Source organism: Eulemur rufifrons, chromosome 29 (assembly GCF_041146395.1).
Source record: "Eulemur rufifrons isolate Redbay chromosome 29, OSU_ERuf_1, whole genome shotgun sequence".
Classification (NCBI taxonomy): Eukaryota; Metazoa; Chordata; class Mammalia; order Primates; family Lemuridae; genus Eulemur; species Eulemur rufifrons.
The window spans coordinates 78,966,706-78,985,172 of NC_091011.1; the positions used below are offsets into that span (position 1 = coordinate 78,966,706).

At 45.1% G+C, this 18,467-nt stretch overlaps 1 protein-coding gene and 1 non-coding gene across 2 annotated transcripts in view; both read left to right on the forward strand.

Annotated features, from left to right (window-relative positions):
* The window catches only part of SND1 (staphylococcal nuclease and tudor domain containing 1), a 423,230-nt gene that overhangs the window by 365,524 nt on the left and 39,239 nt on the right, over positions 1–18,467 (forward strand). The window lies entirely within an intron of this gene.
* On the forward strand, positions 15,373–15,434 carry LOC138377704 (U7 small nuclear RNA). The gene has a single exon (XR_011231860.1). It is a non-coding gene; the product is annotated as a U7 small nuclear RNA (small nuclear RNA).

Below are 18,467 nucleotides of genomic sequence, written 5' to 3' on the forward strand. Positions count from 1 at the left end.
AGAGAGAGAGAGAGAGACACAGTGTGTGCGTGTGTGTGTGTGTGTGTGTGTATGTGTGTTTATGCTAGTGGGCATTATAGCATAGTGGTAGGTATGAAGTATCTCTGTAGTCAGACAAACCTGGATTCAAATCCCAGTTCAGCCTCTTGCATACTGTGTACATGTAAGTTAGTTCTTGAAGCCTCAGATTGGTCATGTATAAAGTGGGATTAATAACTGTGTTTATCTCATGGTGTTGTTGGACTGGAAGCAAGTAAGGGAAATCACAGTCAATCTCAGCCAACAGGAGTAGTGGTAGCACTTATCACTTTCTAAGATGGAAACTACTATAGAAAGGCACTATTTCATTCAAAGTCAGTTATTGAGAGAATCCTTTTTCTTTTTCTTTTCCCCCTCCTAGATTGATCTGCTATTGGTATTATGCCTAATTTAGAACTTTTAATTCTTTATTCAGGATATAAATGGTTTTTGTTTGTTTTTAGCAGTTAATTTTCTTTTAAATTTTGAGATAATTTTAGACGTACAAGCAGGTCAAACATAATACTGAGTTCCCATATACCCTTCACCCGGGTTCCTCTTATGTTAACATCTTATGTGACCGTAGAACATTTATTCAAAACTAAGAAATCTATTCAAGACATAGGTTTTTACTCTTGCCCTCTACAGTCTCTTTTCCATAGCAACCAAAGTGATCTTTGTGACATTAGATCAGATTATGTTATTGATTTGCTTAAAATACTCCAGTGTCTTCCCCTGATAATTTGAATAATGACCAAATTGCCTACCATGGCCCACAGGCCCTGAGCCTTTATCCCCTTGTCTGCACCTCTGCCCTCATATTTTATCACATTCCTGTTCATTTCCTGCACTTCAGCCTCACTGGTCATCTTTCTTCTCCTGGAATACTCTTAAGCTTGTCTCCCCATCAAGGCCTTTGCTTTCTGCTCCACCGAGAGCGTTCTCCCCCACATCTTCAGGGGGCTGGCTGGCTGCTGCTGGAGCAGCTCTCCTCAGAGAGGCTTTCCTTGACTGTGCTGTCTAACGTAGCCCCACCAATCACCGCTGGATCACCCAGTTTTATTATTTTATTTACCATTATCTTGTTTATGTGTTTGTTTACTTTGTTGCATACCCCCATAAAAGCAGAGGCCCTTTCCATCTTGTCTCCCATACCTAGATCATGGTAGTGAATTATTCATTTCGGAAGGTTGAGGACTGTTTGTGATGTCCCACATGGGTAAGAGCACAGGCCTCCCTGATAATATATCGATAGCCTTAGCCCCACCCCTACTCTGCTTATATTCTTTGAAAAGGTAGGTGAAAAATTACCAACCTTATTTTTTTTAATACTGGAAAACTTAAGGAGGATCCTGATGACCTTAAGATTTCTCCAGTCCTCAATTTTTAGAATTCTAGCCCCTTGCTGACAAATTTATGAATGAGAGTTTTAGGGAGGTATTACAAAGACTCACAGGTTCTTGGGAGTTTTGAATATGTGAAGAGTGAACATAGGTATACAAATATACATATCTGGGCTTGTGTATGCATATGCCTGTCATTTTCAAATTTGCTAAAGTGCATTTTCTCCAAAGGGAGTGGGGGCTGTTCCTGAAATAGGGAACACCAGGACAGTAAGATCAAATGCTTTGAAAGTGGCTGTGCCAACGCTTTTTGCTAATTAAAGAATGTTAGGACAATCACCACTAGCAGCAGTAAAGGGCGCCCCATTACCTCGCTTTATGGAGAGCTGGGTAAATTTAAAGGCAGCTATAAATATCCCACTGAGTGCCTGAGCTGTAGCACAGTCGGAGAGCACCCGGCTGGGCAAGCAGAGGAGTCCAGAGCTTCTGTCCCCTTCTGTCCAGGGTCCTCATCTCTGTTAGCTGTCAGTCCCCAAATTTTGTTTGACTGAAGAACAAACAGTTTCATCAACAAACTCTTAATGTAAAACACTCAGGGGGAGGCAGAGCAAACAGCTGTATGGTGAGTCTGACTGGAAGCCCAGGCCACCTGAGTCCTTTTCCAGATTTGTCATTAACTTTCTTTTCCTTTTGCCTTGAGGGAAGATGTTTCTTCAAGTCGTGACCCCATTTCCTTCAACCATGGATGTGTCACAGAAATTTTTTTTTTTTAAAAGTCACATGGCTAAAGGCCATTCGCCTAGGAATGTCCTAGGGTCCCTTACTGAGCAACTCTGTGCTCCAGAGGAAAACTTAGCATTTAAAAAGTGTGAACAAAATGGGAACATACTTTTTATATTTATCCTATGGAATTTCTGACTAAATTTAAGACATGTACTCAGGTTGGAACTTTCTACGTGTTGTTAATCTAATCAATTTGGCTTGAAGCCTGTTGTGTCCTTTTCTGTGGTCTCTTCTTGCAATCTCTTCCATGGCCTCCAAGCCACTCTAATCCCCTTGGTCTGTAGAGCAGTGCCATGTTGGCACTGCCTTCTCTCTACCAGCTTTCTTCATCTATTGTTAAGTTTCTTTGTGCATCAGCATCTATGGCCACCAAGCTGCCTTGCACAATTTGCTAATTGTTTTCAATGATACGCTTTCAGTATTTATGGCTGGGGTCTTCCTACTTCCAGTTGGTATGACCTCTATCCATCATCCAGTACTGGCCTAGTAACCTGAGTTCCTCGGTGTGTTCATTTGTCTCATCTAAGGGGTTTCAGAGGGAGAATTAAAGAACTCAAAATGGAAATGTGGGCTTGAATTTTGTCTCTCAGTTGCTGGTGTGACCATTCTCACCCCACCGTATCCCATCCTTGAGCAAAAGGATAAACACTTTACCTTAGAGGTGGAGGGGAGTACAGCATTGAGAACACCGGGGCACCAGCCTGAAGCCCACACCACTGGCTTCTGTGAGTCATCAAATGACTGATGAGTAGGTTGGCTGACACCCAGTTTCCTGGATACTGCATTCCTTTTCAGTATGATATCAATTTCCCCAGGAGTTAGATATACCTGCTTCCAGCCTGCTCCTGATCCATGTTTTTAGACATAGCTCTGTTACAAATGCTTCCAGGGGAAAATCACCTTTATATCTAGAGAAACTGTGGATAGGTGAGCATGGACTAAAGGAGCTAGGGCCCTCAGCTCCTCTGTCAGATTTAGAGAGGATTACAATGTCCCCAATTTGTTGGTTGGTAAGGTCTGTTCATGTACATATTCTCTTGCTTTTACTTCCTATCTCTCTCATATACAATTCTGAATTTGGCCAGAACTAATAGGTAGATTTGTATATTTCTTTTTAACCATGGGTGACATGATTACCTTGAACCTTATTCTCCTTTAGCCCCGAATACCACCCTCCCATGAATCGCCATCTTTCAATTTTTGCTTCACTGTCAGCCTAGAATGCTAAGCAGGCTGCTCTAGGGATCCTTTTATCTTGGTCTACTTAAACTATTTCTCTGAAGGACACCAGACTGAAATGGCTCTGCTTCTTATCAGGGCCCCTATAGCCCCAGACCTTGTGGGACTACCAGCTGGGGGTCTGGGGTCTTCTACCATGATGCCTGGACACTGGTAGCCTGGCTAGAAGAGCCCTCATTCCGTATCACTTTCTTGGTGACTGTGGCCAGTTTGTGTGGCAGCCCAGTGAAGCTGCTTAATTTGTATTCAGGGCACAAACTCTGAATAAAACCCGTGAGGAGCCCTGCCAGCCAATAACTCTGAAAGGATTCTTTGTATAAGTGAGCAGTGTCTGAGCTGAATCGGGCTCCCCTCCCTCCCCCCAAAATGGCCTGTCCGCCCCAGCAACTTGGTGGTGCTTTGGAGCTGGCACAGAGCCCTTGGGGATGCCTCCCCAAGAGGAGACCATCTTGGGATCCCAGACACACGGAGCAACGTAGGCTCCGTTCTTCCTACCCTGGCTTCTGGCAGTCTGCCTCCGAATGCCAGTCAGTGGGATCCGTTCAAGTCTGTCTGCACGTGAGAGAGATAGTAAGTGAAAGAAAGAGAATATGAACCTAAACAGAGCAACCAACAAACTGGGAACATTCTCAGTCTTCCCAGACGCCTGAGAAGGACGTATCCTGTGCTCAACACTCTGCTGCTGCTCATCCTGCCAGACTGGTCTTTCTCTCTCCCCGCACAGGACCTGTGTTGGCCCAAGCCTGTTTGAGTTCCTAACCAAGAAAAGCCATCTTTTGCTCCTATTGTCTGAAAAGGGACAGAAATTATACCCTCAGCTCCTGAATATCTGGCAGCTTAAGGATAAAATTTCTTATCAAATTGAGACCAAGAGGCATTCCTGCCCTGATAGGAGGCCAGGCATACCCCAGACATGTCAGCACCATCAGCACTAACCCTGCCTCATTTTAAATGCCTCCTAAGGACTTTTCTCCTGCCAGCTGCTGTCTGAGTCTGTCTCTTTTAAAATGTTATTTGTTATTAATGAGTTTTCTAAACACATAACCTTGACTCGCTTGCTTAGGTGAACAAGACCATTCTCATTAAGTACTGTTTTCTCTGGGGAGGAAAAGAATTAAGTGGGTGTTGAAGAATTTTGTAAGGTCTCACACTCACGTGTGAGCCTAGAGGACAGTAGCACTGGGAAATGAGTGTTTGGCCCCCTGAACATCTGCATCTCAGAGGTGACACCAGTTCTCCCTGCCCCCTCCTATTTCAGTGATGCTGTTTGGTTCATGCTGGCTTCACCTTTGCCAGGGTAAAACCCTCCTTGTATCTCATTTGCCCTAATTATTCTGAATATATTGATCAAGGGGCCTGACGATAGGTCCCTATTATATGACAAGCATATTTAGTTGCCCATATTTTGTCCATCATAAATAATATACATGTAATAAACATTGTAACATTTTTTAAAGAGTGTCTGTTAAATAGGACAATGTAACCAATTTTTTTCCCATTTTATTTTTGAAGCTTCCAGGAGAAGGATAGTGCAGAGGGAAGGACTATGGGCCTGAGAGAACCTGGGTCTGGGGACAAAAGCTAGCAAAGTGGGCTTTCCTGCACCAGTCTACATTCACCTTCTCCTGAGGAGCATTTATTCCCCAAAAGGAACAAAGATATGGCCCCCAGACTCCATTGCTTTTATATCTAGGTAGCTGGAGGAGAAGAAAACCCAAGGAAATGTTTCCATTCAGTTGAAAGAAAGAAAGAGGTTTTTCCAGGCCCACCTCCTATCTCGAGTGCCCCATTGCCACACTCGGGCCAGTGACACTTGCCGTGTGTGTCTTACCACTTCTCCACTCAGTGTGGTCAAGGAGCTTTGCAGCCCTGACATGTAGCACAGAAAGGTTTATTCAGGCCAGGTCCACAAACGGACAGACAGGCTCCTAAAGAATCAGGCTTTGTAGACAAATGCAGTCCTCCCTGATTCCCAGAGACCTTTCTCCCCTAGGATAGGTCAGGTGAGCAGAAAATGTGAAATCAGTGACTTGAAAACTGGTTACCGCAGAATTTTCTGCATGGGCCCCATGCATGTACGACACACTTATTTTAAAAATCCTTCTTTGTTCTTACCTTGCTGAAACCATTCACTGTTTTTGCACCAAAGAAAATAATAAAAAGGAGCTTGTCTTCTCTTTCTCCACTTTCCCCCACCTTTTATCCCTCCTCTCATTCCTGTTCCAAAGCAGTTTGAGAGAACCTTCAAGAAGGGACTTGTTGAGATGGCTTTGTTCTCGTCCTCGGAGGTATAGCAGCCGTTTTCCATTTGGTGTTTTATTTTTCCAGATAGCTCATATGGAGTAGAAGCAGTATACTGTATCTGTTTCTCTATTGATGGATCTCATTCTGGTGTTGTATGCTTTTGTCTCTGAGGCCTGCTGATGCCATTTTAGTTTCTAAAATCCTTATTTTTACAAATCCATTTGTGTCCTGAGTTTAGCTCCCGATTATAGGATTAGCGGAGATTATAGGGTTTGTCTGATGTCTTCTCCAAGCTTCCTATCAGATTTATGGCTATGAATTGAGAAATTTGCATGTCGATAGCATGGAAACTAGAGGCAGATATGGGCCAATGAGGGGGAAAAAAAGAGCTCTTATAAAGAATTGGAGAGGCGTCAGCCCTGATATTTGGATCAGAACCAGTTGAGAACATGAAAACGTCGATTTCTTGACTTTACAACTCTGCTGAGCTGCCTATTCCCTGTTTTCTAGACCAACTTTCCATGGACCCTGACTCTGCCTCCTCCCCATCTGGTGGCTGCACCCAAATGGAGGTATAAGCCAGTGCTCCAGCCCTCTGGGTGGCATCCTTTGCTAAGAGCTCTCTCTCCTATTGTCAGCAGTCCCTATGGCCTCTGTCCTGTCAGTTCTCATTAAACAGCTCTTCTCTACATCAAGGAGCCTGAGAGGCTGGAAAAAAAGGACAGAGATGGGCTTGGGGCACAGAGCAACCCCTGCCACTCCTACCCTGTGACACAGAAATATTAGGGGATCCAGCCACCTGGATTTGTTTGGAGGCTGAAAAATACATGTAGCTGTAGTAAAGACTCGTGGGTCACTTTAGGCTATAGGTGTTTTATGCTGCAAGTAACAGAACATCCAAGGAGTTTAAATAATCAGGAGATTTATCATCTCACATAAAAAGTCAGTCCCAAAGTAGGACAGCTCCAGGGTGGGTTGGTTTAACTGAGAGGTGGCCCCAGGTCAGAATCAGGCACCTTGGTTCTTTCCATCTTTCTATTCTGCCGTTCATTCCCTATGCCCACAAGTGCCTTTTCTTGGCTGCACAATGGCTGCCATAGCTCCAGACATTGCATACTCACACACCAATCTCCAAAGTCAGTAGGAGCATAGTTTCTTATTTTGTGCACTTTTAAAAGCAAAAAAAAAAAAAAATCCTTCCCTATGAGCCTCTCAGCTGACTTCCTTTTACATCTTATCTAGATCTGGACAATTATGTGCCCACTCCTAAACTGATATGTGAGACCAGGAAAGGAACTCTCATCCCCCACCCAAGTGATTGGCTGAGACCAGGAATTTGTAGGGTCCATAAATTTGGATAAGGAAAAAAAAATTACATCTTTATTTTTGTTAACCTCTAACTGAAATTTAGCATTTCCTTTGAATATGAATGTATGGAACAAATTAGAGTGAAACTAGTTTATCTATGACTTTACCACCAATAAAAATCAAAAATATTTTCATATCACATTACATTAATTGCAGGAATTTCAAAATATTGTTTAATGTTATCACTGCTTTGAAATTATAGTAGTTTTTAGACCTGTTGCTAGATCTCGTTTAGTGTGTTAGTAAAGAAACATGTGTTTATTATATCCTGATTTTGATGGATTTTAAAAAATATTTTAATAACTGTTTTGCTGTAATTGGTTTCCTTTGCAATCCTAAGTATTTTATTTCATGTATTTAAAAATATTCTATGAAGGGGTCCATAGGCTTCCCTCAATTGCCAGAGGGGTCCATGGCACAAAAAATAATTAATCCAGTTAGCATTTTCCTGAGTCACATACAAGAAAAAATAATGGGGACCTGCCAGCAGGGAGCAGGGAGAAATGGCTGTTGACTGGGCAACCCGTGGCCCTTTCCACAGTGAATGCCCATAGACTCAGGCAGCCTAAGTGCCACCAAGTGGTCCCTTCCCTGCTATTGCCCAGCTCCATTTCATTTATAGCAGTATCTTCTAAACTTCTGATATGTTTGTACCATCTATGTGCTTTTGCCAAATCCAGGTATACCTATACAATATTATTATGTTTTCTTAATATTTTTCTTTAAATCACTCTGTTCTTTCTGAAACGTTTTTTTTTAACTGAAGCTTCCTTAAATGAAAAAATATCACTAACCATAAATGAAAGGAACCCTTAAAAATAAACACATAGAATACACAATAGTGTTACTGAATCCTGGTTAAATCCTTTTGTCTGCACGGCTCTATCCCTCTTGCATTAAAGAGGTGCTAAAGACAAATGCTGCAAACTGAGACTTTCTCTTTAACATAATCAGCTGAGAGATAACTGAAAAGGGAATAAATAAGTCAGTTTATGGTTTTCATTTTGTGCCCTCTCTTTGGCCCACCTAAAATAATTCAGTCATGGGGAAAAAGCAGGTTTAAGATAGACTCCTTGTTTTACAGACTAGTGATCCCACCTACAAAGTAAATGAGATTAGACTTATTTTTTATAAACATGCATCATCTCTTAACCATTATTTCCTTCATTTTCTAAGAGCTTATAAACCATGTTTCAACAAATGGTTCTGGAATTTGGTCTGAGACAAACTGCACGCTTTCTTACCCGTGGTTTGTGGAATTCACCGTCTTTCCTTTCCTTTTGCTTCTTTCTTTTTTCCCCTTTTTAACTCTCAGACCAACATTTGCCTGTCTTCATCCTAACAGCGTCTCTTCTGTTCTCTGTGATCCCCAAAAGGATACAGACTGCAGTCCAGCAACTATTGGTTACTTGAGTAGCTTGGTCTTATACTACGGGACTTTAAGAGGGAAGACTTCAGTCTTGGAACCCTGTAGCAGAAGAGGCAGCCCTGCTTGGCCTAACCTCAGAGCTCAAAAAGAGGCAAATGAGATGAGCCAGAGGCCCTAAAAGTCAGACAACAGAAAGCTGCACCAAGCAGTTTCGGCCCTGGTGCCAGCAGGACTGGAACATGTGCATGTGGATGGAATTGAGCAAGCTACTTCAAGTTGCAGAGCCAAGGATCAGAATCAGGTATTTGAGAGCTGGAAGGAAGCGCAGAGATCTAATCGCATTCCCCATCTAGACTTGAAGAAACACAAACCCAGAGAAGTTAAACGGCTTACCTTAAAGTCGCATGGGCATAAAGAAGTGGCAGAGCTAACATCTGCCCTGAGCTGTTTCCACTTCACTGTGTTAAGTCACTCTCAGGGGAAAATACAGTATGTCCTGCCCAGAGTGTTAACATCAGTCTGCAGTCCCTCCCTACCTTCTTCTGTGCTCTTTGCCTTTTCTTTCCTCAGTAGTCATTGTTCTACCCCTTCTTCCTTGTTGTTCTCACTTTTCTTCTCACCAAAGCCCATGAGGACCAGAGCAGCACAACATCTCAAGTACCTTGTCCTTGCCTGTAGCTCTGCTCCTCCAGAGCCTTCTCCTCTTCTTCCTTGAGCCTTACGGCCCTGCATTGACACTGTAGGAGAGGATGTTCTTTTTGGTGACAGTAAACTTTTGTGTCCCCTCAACTTCTCTTTCTGCATTGCTATTGCTTATAGGCACCTTTTCTGATAAGGACAAATTACAAGGAAACGGTGCCCAACAGGGGCTTGGAGGAGGACCTCTTCCTTCTCCCTCCCTTTCCTCCTCTCCTAAACATTCTCCTGTCACCAAGTACAGTGGGATCTGAGGTCTGCATTTCTCTTCTCGGTTCTTATCTGGACCACAGAGAATGTAAGAAGCAGAAGCTCTGGAGGGCCATGAGACCACAGCTGCATTTTCCAGGCCCCAAATGAGAACTGGCAGCAATTTTTTTTTTTTTTAATTCAGGAAACCCTGTTGAGAAAGACAGTCTGACACTTGCTGACTATGCTTTGCAGAATTTCTCCTTGAGCTCTGTTAGCTGTGTGCACGTTTACATGGTGAGTGTGCCTTATGGGCATTCGCCGGCATGTTTGTGAGTGTGTATTATAATGCCAGAGCAGGCCTCATGCTTGCTGCCTCGACTGAGCCACTTTTCTTAATGGTTTGAAATGACAAATGTTATTGTCTTTGAGTTAAATGGTTCAGTTAGCACTGATTGGAAAGAGTGGGATGAACTGGGGAAACACACAGCCTGTTTGGTAACAGCCTTGGGAACAGAGGAAGAGGGGGAAGGTGTTGCTCCTGAAAACAGCTTCTCAGTGGCCGCCTGGCCAGCTGCATGGCTGGGGAGAGCACTGCCAGGACCAGTTTTTGTTTTGAAGGGCAAGAGAGCAGAAAGTTATTAGAAGAGGGTCCACATCTAGTTCTTAGGTGATTCAGGGTGAACATGTATCATCCCTCTCCTGTGTGCCTTCTCTACCCCACTGGCTTAGCGCAGTGCACTTTCAGTTAGTACAGAGATTATGCTCTCTCTGGTTAACAGCTCCTTCTTGCAACCATTCACATGGGTTTTTATCCATCTTTCTGTCTGCTAAAGAGCAGGACCTTTGGGTTAACAGCATTGCAGAGCCTTTCAGAGCTTCGTCTAAGCAGCCTTGGATACTTGGGCCCCGCACTCATCGCAGGAGGTGGAAGTGGGTCCAGAGCCTTTCCCCTTCAAGTTCTACTGCCCCTGCCTTCCCTTGTCACCCCTCTTTCTTTGCGACCCTTATAGGGGCAAAATCTACAGGATTTTTCAGCCCGTACAATGTTCACTCTTCCCTTTCCCTCTAGGCCTGAGTTTCACAATGCTGTGGAGGGCTCCATGATTGATATGTCACTCTGTCAAGTCCACCAGAAGGTTTTCTCTATTCTTGATAAAAGAAACAAGTCCCTACTCCTCCATGTTATCTCCCAGCTTCCTTCTTCCTGACCCCTCCTCTCTTAACAGCTCATTTCCCCCAAGCTGCCCCCACTCCACCCCAGGCCTCCAAGGCATCCCTGCAAGGACAGTCTCCTTTTTAGGTGCCATCCTGACACAGTGCCCACTAGTTCCCCTCTTCCTTCCCTTCCCCCTCAGGTCCACCATGGTTCTAAGGACATTCAGCTCCCCAAGCACCACCTCTTTTTGATAAGACCAGAAGACTTGAGGAGCTTCAAGTCTAGTGACGGTTGTCATTGCAGCAAGATGGCATGATGGGGTTAGCAGCATGAACTTTGGAATCAGAGACCTACTTTTGAATTCTAGCCCTTTCACTTACTAGCTGCATGGCCCTAGACATAAAGCACTTAACTCTTAACCTTCAGCTTCCTCATCCATAAAATGGGGATGATAATAATAAGTAGAATTATAGGGGGAGAATTTGCTAGAGCACCACAATGTGCAGAATCTCTGGGGCAATGTGAAGGTGAATGAGATTCTGAGCTGTTAGCTTAGGATCAAATGAAGCTGGGCTGAATCTGGGGGCGCTGGGGTGAACACACACAAGGGAAGGGTTTCCCAGAGAACACTGCATTCTGAATCACAAAGAATTGACCTCAGTAACATTCTCTGTCCTAGGCAGGTGGCCCTAGGGAATGCATGATTGCTTCCCCCAGTGCTCATAAGAAGGCTGAACCAGGGTGTGTGCAAAGGAGGAGTTCTAGGATGAGGCATGGAACACTCAGTATACCTAGGTCTCCCTTTTCTTTTCCACCTTCCTCTTTTTTGCATGTGGAGGTTTTTTCTGTTTGGATGCCCTATGGAGACAAAGAATTTTTGCAAAAGCCACTGTTTTCTGGCACTCTTTACTCCATTTTTATATCATTTGTAGACAAATTGAGTCAATGTGATCTGGCAGGTCATGAAGAAAAAAGTGCAATAAGAATCCCCTACCTCATTGTTTTTCTCCATACCCCTCTTCCCCACATAACCCACGCTGACAGCATCGACTCTGATACCAAGAAAAGAAAACCTCTGCTAGTTTTACCTTCACTGATTTGAACAATTCAGTTACCACACTGTGGCAAGGAATTCATTACTGTTGATCCGTCATCTAGAAAGAGGGCCTTATTGCCATGTAAAATCTGGGGAGCTGGACCCCAAATAAGTCACATGTGTTCCTGAGATTCCCAGCATCTTTACCATTGGAGCAATTAAGGAGGAAAGCTCACTTTAGCCTCAAGTTTCTGGCTGATTTTTTGGCTCTCCCTCTCACATATTTCCCCTGGTCTTTGGGTCCAAATCCCTCTTCCATTTATCTTATCACTTGCAAATCCACTTTCTGTGCTTCTGCCAAGATCCTTCTCTGTGTTCCCACAGCCCTACCTGTGGCCCAGCCAGTCTTCTCCAGAGAGTTCCTGTACTTATCTGAGAGAACCGTTGTCCTAGGAAGATAGGCAGAGCTGCTGAGATGAGGGGCTCTGGGAGGCAACACCATTTCCTAGATATTTCTGAGCTCTTCTCCGCCTTGCCTACATTTTGAGTGTAGACTGTGCTAGTTCTATCCCTGGGTCCATGTAAACGGCAGTAGCTGCACTTGTGTGAAAGCCTCAGGTCCAGTAAGTATGAAGGAGGTGGGTGAGCGTTCCCAGAGCGTAGAGTTCAGGCCTGGTCCTTCCCAGGTTCTGCCCGCATGATCAGCCTCTGGGGCCTCCCACAGGTTCCATAGGGATCTTCCTTCTCAGCAGTGCTCACCAGATCCTTGCACATGGGGCATTTTGGAGCCATCGTGCAAGTTTGTTTCTGCCCCTGGGCTCACCTTTTCCAAGACTTAGGCAGAGGTCCAGAAAGACATTTGAGATGAACAAGACTTTTTCTGTTAGAACAGAAAATCAAGCTTCCAAATTTCTTACAAGTATGGAGAGAGATGGGCTGCAACTTACAACGTGAAATGTAATTTACTGGTTGTAACAAATGCCAAGTCCTGTGTTTAAGTTCAAAAATCAGCTACACAATTACAAGATGAAGGTGACCTAGCTTGATGGCAATTTATTTGAAAATTACCCCAGGGGGTTTTGTTTACTACAAACTGTGCGCTAACAACAGTGGGAAGTGACTGATAAAAATTGCATTAATAGAGAAATAGTATAGATCGAAGGAGGTAATTATTCTGCACTGCCTAAACAGCATCTAGAATATTGTCTTCAGTTCTGAGCACTGTGTTTTTAGGGGGTTCTTGTTAAATGGAGGGGCATTCCTAGGAAGGGATCTGGCTGGTGTAGAATATGGGATTCAGGTCCAGTGAGTAATGGAAATCACTAGCAATGGAAAGAAAAGACAGAGCAAACATTAATAATACCAATGGCTGTTATGTGGAAGCAGGCAGGGAACGAACACTTTCCGCGTACTTGCCGTTGCTAAGCACTGTCCCCTTGTCATTTAACGGGTCTTTTCTCATTTTGTCCTCAAGGCAGCCCTCTGAGCTAAGTGATATTTGGGTTCAGAGAACTTACCAAAAGTCACCCACTGATAAGTAAGAAAAGAGGAATAGATTTGTTCCAAATTGCTTCAGAGTACAAAGCTTGGACCAGTGGGAAGAAGTTCAGGTTAGAGGGTTTTCACTTGAAAGAGGACTTTCCTAACAGCGAAATGGGCTCTTCCTGAAGCAGATGAAGTTGATAGAAGCTGATATCAGAGTTGTGAGGAGGGAGGGAACAATGACCTTCGGTTCAGGTAGGGTACATGGGCACAGAGGAGCTGCCAGTGGTCCATTCCTCTTGCTCGGGCTTACAGATCACAGGCCATTTGTGTCCAGCTGGAGCCTAACGCCCCTATTTGCTCATTTCAACTATTTGAACACGCTCCCATCCTGACAGCTTGTCTGTCAAGGTTGGATCTGTCTCTCCTTCCCTTTTTGACTCCACTTCATTGTCACAACTTGTCTTCCTGCCCAGGAATGGGCATTTTGAAGAAGCTCCATCCTGTCTCCTTTTCCCCATTGGTGCAGTCTCCTCTCAGCAGCATCCGCTGAGTGTGTGTAGCCATCCTGGCCCCAGACAGAGCTGTCTTCCAAGCTGGGGTGGTGATGAGGCCTGTATGTGTATCTGCATGCTCACACCACAGCCTGATCGATGCCTGTCAGAGCTCGGCATCAGAGTGACAGCTGCACGCCGAGCTGTTTGCTGAACACAACTCGTCCGTCAAGGGAAATCAGACGAAATTCATCTCCTTGTCCAAAGGCTGGCCCGATGGGCTGTGTCTGGAATGCCAGTCTTGTATCCCACCCTACTCTTGTGCCCTGAAAATCATTCCCCCTGGGATTTCAGTGTTACATTGATGGGTCCCCTGGGGCAGGAGAATTACAGTCATGAAAATTATGTGGAAAAGACCAATACCCAGCCCCTACTCTTTAGGAACTCCCAGTTTAGAGTTAGTGCCTACAGTATGGACAGTGCAGGTCTAGAGCATACAGAATTGACACATAATTATCTTAAACTGGTTGGTATAAAATAGAGCATAAATCAAATGAATTTAATAAAAAATTTTTTAAATGTATATTGAGTAGGGAGTAGCCAGCTTAAATAAGTGTGTTGTAGACAATTGCTGGGGAAGGGTCTCTTTAGCAGGTCTCATTAGAGAGGCAATTATGGGGTTTAAAGCTTTCAAAATTGACAAGGACAGGTTTTGGCAAAGGTTCTATGTTTGTAAACCATTTGGGGCTGCAAGAGGTTCTGTCACCCCGTGTCTTGGCAGTAAGCCAGCTAGCTGCTTCTCTTTCCTCTCCCTAAAGCCTCTTTTATCCCCTACAAGCATGTACCTGAAACTTCAAGAAGCCCCTCTCTAGCCTCAGCCACTCCAGCACTTCCATTTCCCAAGGCTGCTGGCGCTTAAGTGAAGAGCTGCCTCTTCCCACCTCTGTCAAAAGCTGTGCCAGCTAGTTCTCTCCCCTTCGCCTGCCCTCCCGTCAAGGTCTGAATGACTCTCAGGGTTCAAGGACAGCTGTTGCAGGAGGCCAGTCATTTTGGAGGGTAATATTCCCCCCACACACACACTACCTAGAAGACTGTAGAACACAAAATTGTTCAAAAGACAGAGGTGAAATGTCTGGGCAGTGGGGAAAGAGATCAACCCAGGAGCCAGAGTGTGGACTGTAGCAGCTGAGAGATGTGAGGTTTTTCCTGGGGTTGTGAACCTTGTAAAACCCGAAGCGGAGGATGGGGAACCTGGATGAATGGGAAACCGGGGAGAAGCCCTAGTTTCACAGTGGTTCCTTTTTCCGCTAGTCCTCAAAGGGCCTTTCAAACTACAGAAGGATTCTCTGGTGTTGCTTCCCTGGAGATAAGCTTGCTAGAATCAGCTCCTGCTTGGGCCTCTTTTCTCCATGTTGCCCTATTTTAGCCAACTGAGCTCTCCCCTACCCCAGGCCTGTGTGTGCAGCAGTCAAAGCTTTATTGCCCACACACTGGAGCTGCTCTGCAATAAAAGAAAATAAAACAAGGTAATGGGAATGGCTGGTGCAGGGGGCAGGCCCCCAGAGAACTGGGCCTGCTGCTGTCCGTCTTCCCAGCACCACTGATCACCGTTAAGGCCGCTGTCAGTAAGTCATCTACGGTCTCCTGGGCATCCTTTCTGGGGCTGAGTGAGTGACCCACGTGGTGGTCAGATGGAGCAGCAGCATGTATGCAGGCATGCTTGTTCAGAGCTCCAAATACCGCAGGCCTTGGTGCCTAGTCCAGGGGACAGCCCTCCAGTGGCAGGAAAGCAGGGAACAGAGAGAGGCATTTCCCCGCTAAAGCAAACCAGAGTGGGGTGGAAAGAAGTCCTGCCCACAGGTAGCAGAGAAACAGAGGTCGGTGTTCCTTAAACACAACCCTGGCTGTACTATATCTGTGATAAGTGCTAGTGACGTAGAACTAGCTGGAAGAAGTGTTACAGCTCTTTTAGAATTTGTCTAGCAGGTTTTCCAGTCCTTACTGGAAAACCCCCACCACGCAAAAAAAAAAAAAAAGAAAAGAACTAGCTGGAAGAGGTGGGTCTGGAAATGCCCAAAGGGAAGAGGAGGGAGCACGAGTCACCTCGCACGTAGATTGTTCTGCATAGCAGATATTTATGCCTTGCACGGAGGTTGGCATTAGCAGTGATTCAAAGTCTCCAATAATTTTCATTTTGTCATGTGGCGTGTCTGGCCCTTTGACCAAAGAGCTTTTAAATTCCTCCTCTCCAGCCCTCTTTCTCCTCTTCCTCTCCATGGCTCCTCCGTCCCCAGGCTTGATCCAGACTTGTTGATGAGCCTCAGCCTTTCCCCTACATGAGGCACTAAATCTTCCTGCCTGCCTCGTGACCCACCATCATTTCCCGAGCTCACCTACGCCCATGAATGCTTAATTTAAAACTTCTGCTGCCTCTCAGCAGTTTGTAATTCTGAGGCCGATCTCAACAGAGGAAACAAAATGGGCTGATGAATGTACTCAGGAAGGTGAGCAGAAAACCGTACACAGCACCTCTGTGATGTGGGGAAAGGCTTTCTTAACCATGTGGTTGAATAAGATGGATATCTGCAGTGTGGACTCATTCTAATAGGAGGGATATCTGCCTGATCTATTGGCCTGCAGAATGGTTATGAGTTTTACATTTCCTCCTCTCCACAGCAATAAATTCTCTGAGCTTTTCAATTACAAACTTAGTTTTTTCAGTTGGGGAAGCCGGAAGGATTTTGTTTTGGTTAAAGGATAAAAAAAGGCAGATGCAGTCAGGGTTGAGGCAGGGAGGTGTGCCGGGTTTTGTTCATCCTTCCACTTTGCCTTCTCCACAGCCTGCACCCCTGCCCCAGGCAGCTCCGTGGGACCACAGTTTCCCTTGTTCTTGTCATCTATCTCAGTGTGGTGGCTGTTCCCACCGCAGGAATGTAAAGGAGCCCCTCTCTGGACATATGCTGTAGCATTCCTCTGCAGAGCAGGGCAGTGGGAAGGAATGAAATGGGAACCTCTTGGCCTCATGGCAAGGTGCTGCCCTAGCCTGACCACCTCCGATGCAGGCCCAAGGAGGACAGTGCAGCCAGCAGCTCCCAGGCAGTCAGGGAGGTGACAGTGAGTTTCTGTGGCTGGGCTCAAGCTGCGCAACCAACAGAGCAGAGACTCAGCGAATCCCAGAGGGTAATGAGCCCAGAACACTGTTAACTGGAGTGCTCAGCGTGGGCTCATTGGGGAGAGGAGCTCAGGCAAATCTGTGCTGAGGGGGATCACAGCTTTCTTTTTTTTTTTTTTTTTTTTTTTTGAGACAGAGTCTCACTCTCTTGCCCGGGCTAGAGTGAGTGCCGTGGCGTCAGTCTAGCTCACAGCAACCTCAAACTCCCGGGCTTAAGCGATCCTACTGCCTCAGCCTCCCGAGTAGCTGGGACTACAGACATGCGCCACCATGCCCGGCTAATTTTTTGTATATATATATATTTTAGTTGTCCATATAATTTCTTTCTATTTTTAGTAGAGACGGGGTCTCACTCTTGCTCAGGCTGGTCTCGAACTCCTGACCTCAAGCGATCCACCCGCCTCGGCCTCCCAGAGTGCTAGGATTACAGGCGTGAGCCACTGCCCCACGGCCCACAGCTTTCTTAATGACTTTTCCTTTATAGTGACACATCACCCCTCGGTCTGAGGGCACAGCAACCGGGGCCAGCAGGAAGACAGATGCTTTTCCCCAGGTCCACTTCCTGGCCTCGCTCAGTATGCTTTCATCCCTCTCCCTGGGCCAGAGCCTCCCCTCAGCTACTTCAGGAAACTTCGACATCTGGGAGTGAGTCTCCCAGATGTCAGCAGAATCATTCTGCCCACTGGTTAGTGACAAGAGCCAGGCTCTGGAATTAGGCAGGACTGAGTTCAAATTCTGGCCTCTCCACTTACTGAATAACCTTGGGCAAGTTCTTTAATTGCTCTTAGCCCCATTTCCTTATCAGTAAAATGAGACTTAACCTCGTCACAAAATGGCTGTAAGGATTAAGTAAAAGAACGTGTGTGTCTGCAAACCTAATTCAATGTGTGGCACACAGCAGGTACTCAATAAATGTTAATTCTCTTCCCTCTTCTCTATAACAAGAAACTACTGGTCTTTCCTTCAGATGTGGAATTGGACAACTGCAGAGCCTCGGTAAAGAGCATTTATGATCTGCTCCCTGCCGAGCCTGGCTGTTGGACAGAACCTGTGCTCGGGGGCCGTAGTGGGAAAGGTACAGCCATAATGAGCAGGCCTTTGCCCCAGATGCTGTATGCTGGGGATTGCGTTTGGATTGGTAACAAAAGAAGAAAGGGCCTTGTTTCTCAGAGATTATCTTCCTTTTATGTTCTTTGAATCAAACATTCTTGAAAGCAAAGACAAATCAATAGATAAGTGCCAGTGATTGGCATCTGTATTTCCTTTTCATTAGATTCACTTAACAAACTTGTATTGACCTTCTACTGTATGTCAGGTACCGTGCTTGGAGTTAGGGCCACAAAGTCAAGCTGTGTGTTCTGCCACCAAGGAGTTGGCAGGCTCAGGAGCTCATCAACAATCAGAGTACAGGTGGTACAGTAGTCCTCCTTGTATCCCACAGGGGATACATTCCAGGACCCTCAGTGGATGCCTGTAATGGCAGATAGTACTGAACTCTACATGTACTATGTTTTTTCCTATACATATGCATCTATGATAAAGTTTAACTTATATATTAGGCACATAAGAGATTAACAGTAATGATAATAAAATAGAACAACTATAGCAATATGCTAATATCCCTACTCTTATGCTTTGGGGCTACTCTTAAGTAAGGGTAACTTGAACTCAAGCACTGCAGTACATGACAGTCAATCTGATAACCAAGATGGCTACTAAGTGACTCACGGGCAGATAGTGTCTACAGCCTGGACACTCTGGACAGAGGATAATACATGTCCTGGACAGGAGGGCACAAGATCTCATCACACTACTCAAAAGGGCACACAATTTAAAAGTTATAAATTATTTCTGGAATTTCCCATTTAATATTTT